We start from the raw sequence: 3,901 nt of genomic DNA, 5'->3' as shown, positions 1-3,901 counted from the left end.
TACTCATTTATTCAAATTAATGTAATTGTTATCTAACTAATTAGCTGGAAACATGACTTGTTCTATTATTCATTAAATGTGAAAATTCTTCTAAGAATAAAGAACTTTAAGTGAAAAATTGATCTAAAGCTTCTAAAAATACTGATAGAAAACTCATAATACTTACCAATGAAGCAGTAGTAACTTACTTTAGAATAGGTTTGGTTAAGCAAAAGAAGAATGGAAATGAATGGATTCTACCATTGATTAGTTATTTAAAGGAATGTTGTTTTGATTAGAGGAAGCAGGGAGGAATGTATAGCATTCTATGGTTATCTTCACAAAAATAATTGAATTGACTTGCTGATGATGAGTGATGATTATAATATACAAATTACAATTATCAGACTATTAGCTTATACCTTTAATTCCTACTTCTTTGTAGCAATAGCATGAAAGAAGAAAAATATACTTATTACTTAAAATTTTTAAGGTTCATAACATTACCTAACCTATGGAATAAATGAACATTTGAGAAAAAAGTGAAGTCGTTCACGATTATACACCTTTGTATAATCAGCACCACAATCAAGATGCAGTATATTTCTATCACTCCAAAAAATTTTCTTACACTCTTGTATAGTCACCTCTCTTCATTTCTGACCGCTGGCAACTTCTGATCACTGTTATGCTGCTATAATTTCGCCTTTTCCAGAATGTTGTGTAACTGAAATGTCATATAGTACATAGCTTTTTGAGTCTGAATTATCATACCTAGCATAATGCTTTGGTGATTCATCCATGTTGTTCCATGTGCCAGTAGGCATTCCTTTTATTGTTTAGTAATACTCTGTTGTGTGGAGGCACCACAGCTTGTTCATTCATTAACTAGTTGATGGACATTTAAGTTGTTTACAGTTTGGAGTAATTTTGAATAAGGCTGCTATAAACAATTGTATAAGGCTTTTTGTGTGGATATGTATTTTCATTTGTCTAGGAGTGGGATTGCTGGGTAATATGTTAATGGTATGCTAACTCTATAAGAAATTATTTTCCAAAATGGTTGTACCAGTTTGCATCCCATGAGTCTTAGACCAGATTCTATTTGCTTGGCAAACTCACAGACAGTTGAAACTGCCTTCCACTTTTGTAAGCCATTCTCACTGGTGTGTAATACTATCTCTTTGTGGCTTTAATTTGAATTTCTCTAATGACTAATGTTGTTAAGCATCTTTTCATGTGGTTATTTGCCACTCATATCTTTAGGAATTATTGAAGTTTGATATTTCTATTCTGATTGAGTTGTTCAAAATGTTCTGGGTAAGTTATTTAAAAATATTTTCTCCTACTATATGTTTTCATTTCCTTAAAAGTTCTTTTCAAAGATCAAATATGTTCTTATATAGTATACAAAAAGCATGAACCATAAAAATAAACTGAAAAATTGAACATATGTTCATAATACGAAAGTGTCACAATTACTCTCTTTCTAGCAACTCTTAAAAACAGGTAGTGCAAGTCCTCCAATTTTGTTCTTTTTAAAATTGTTTTGGCTCTTACAAATCTATTGTCTTTTTTAATATAAATATTAGAATTACTTATCAATTTCTTAAAAAAAACAGAAATAATCAAATTTTGCTTGGGATCATGCTGACTCTAAGCATCAATGAGGGACAGAATTGGCATCTTAATAATACTGAGTCTTCTAATCTATGAACATAATAGAATATATTAGAAAAGTCAAGAGGAGGAGGGAAGTATTGTATTCTCATACTTTTGCTTGCCATGTTCTTTCTTCTCCCCGACATTTAAAGATTCCATCATTTATCATATCCTTTGTCTTTGGAGAGCTATTTTTAAACGTTCTCTTAGGATAGGTCTACCAGGGGCAAATTTGCTTAGTTTTCTTTCAGTTAATTATGTTTTGATTTCCCTTCCTTGTTGGAGTATATTTTTTCAGGATATAGGATTCTAGTTTCACAGTTCTTTTCTCTTTGTATTTGAAGTATTGATCTACTTTTTGGGGGGCCCTCATAACTTCTGAATATTCTGTTATTCAAAAAAATTTTTCACCTCTTGGTCAGGTATTATTTCTCTCTTACTACTTTCAAGATTTTTTAAAATTTTTCTTTAGGTTTCAGAAGTTTGAGTATGTATCTTGGTGTGGATATCTTTGGTGTTATTATAACATTTTACTCAACTTTTAAAATCTTTATTAATGAAAATCATTATTATCAAATTTAGGAAGTTCTCATTCACTATTTTTTAAGCACTTTTTAGCCCTATCTGCTTTCTTCCTTCCTTATGGGACCCCAGTGACATCAATGGGTAAATATTTGTTATAGACTTACATGCCCCTGAGGCTCTGTCTTTTTTTATTATTATTATTTTCAGATTAGGTAATTCCTACTTTTTAATCATCTAGTTCACCAATTATTTTCCTGTTTTCCTTCATTCTGCTATTAAGCCTGTCCTTTGAGATTTTTTATTTGGTAAGTGTATATTTTAGTTCTAAAATCTCCATTAGAATCTTTATATTTTTCATTTCTTTGATGAGACTTTCTCATTTGTTTCAAGCATACTTATAATTGCTCATTTTTAGGATGGCTGCTTTAAAATTTTTGTCTAATAATTCTAACATGTCTGTCATCTCCATATTGTCATCTTTTAATAGTTATTTTGTTTGTTTGAGCTCTTCCTGGTTCTGTTATTATGAGTAATTTTCTACAAAAACTTGAACACTTGGGTGTTATTCTTATGAGCTCTGGGTCTTATTTACACCTTCTGTTTTAGCTGACTTCCTTTGACATCAGTCTGGCAGAGGAAGGAGAGATAACCTCATAACTGCCAACTGCTGCTAGAACTTCTGGTTCTCCACAGCCTCTGTTGAGACCCGAGATGGGGACCTGCTATTACTTCTAGTGGGTGTGTCTCCAGCTCCCTAATGGTATCACCATTAGAGGGGCTACTCATTACCACCCAGGACAAAAAATACTCCTGGCTCCCTCTTCAGCATTCTCTGATGCTGCCTTGGCTGTGAGTTTGGGGTATCTTGTTATAATCTGGTGAGGATGGAAGTATAGGCTCCCTCCTTGGTTTTTGCTGGTGTGAGTGATAATGGGTCTACAATATTTTCTGTGGTGTTTGGCTGCAATAGAATTGGTTATTGTCTAAATTTTCTATCTTGAAAATTTTCCTACCCTTATTCTATTTTTTTCACTAGAAAAATAGGGTTTTTTTTCTATTACTTTCTGTAGACCATTGTATATAAGTCATTTTTTTTTAGTAGAACATTAGAGTTATGGACTGTTAGGCTATTCATCACTTCACAGAGGAGAAAATTAAAGAACATAGTGGCGAAATAAATATATACATACATACATGGTTAAATAGTTAAATTAATGTTAGATTCTGTCTGAAATTCAGGCCTTTAGATTCTCAGGCTATTTAGTATATTTTTGTTTTGTTTTGGTTTGCTTTAAGAAAAGAAATGGTTATTTTAAGAAATCAAGATATCAACCTAAACTAGCGGTTGTTAATTTATATTATATGATCATTAATTTGAGGCTTTCAAAATTTATCTTTCTGTTGTAACTACACGGGTGATGACTGCATACAAATACTACTTCCAGTCACCTAGAGACATCTTTCATTTAGTGAGATCTAAGTTACTCCCTCACAGATGGCCCTGCAACAGCATTCCCTGTCAGATATAATTTTATCAACTTCAGCATGTACCTCTGCTTTTCTATAAAGCTCTCTTCTTCCCACATTCCTTCTGATTATCCTCCTCTAGTTTATTATAAAAACCATTTAGCTCTTATCCTATCATTCATTATCTCCTAGAGACAAGCTCAGTGGAACTAATTGTCATTCATTTTCATTTTATCTTCCTGGGATTAGACAAACTCTGGTTTTGCTA

This window comes from Pteropus alecto, unplaced genomic scaffold, assembly GCF_000325575.1.
Source record: "Pteropus alecto unplaced genomic scaffold, ASM32557v1 scaffold61, whole genome shotgun sequence".
Lineage (NCBI taxonomy): Eukaryota > Metazoa > Chordata > Mammalia > Chiroptera > Pteropodidae > Pteropus > Pteropus alecto.
Note: the sequence above shows the minus strand (reverse complement) of the source record.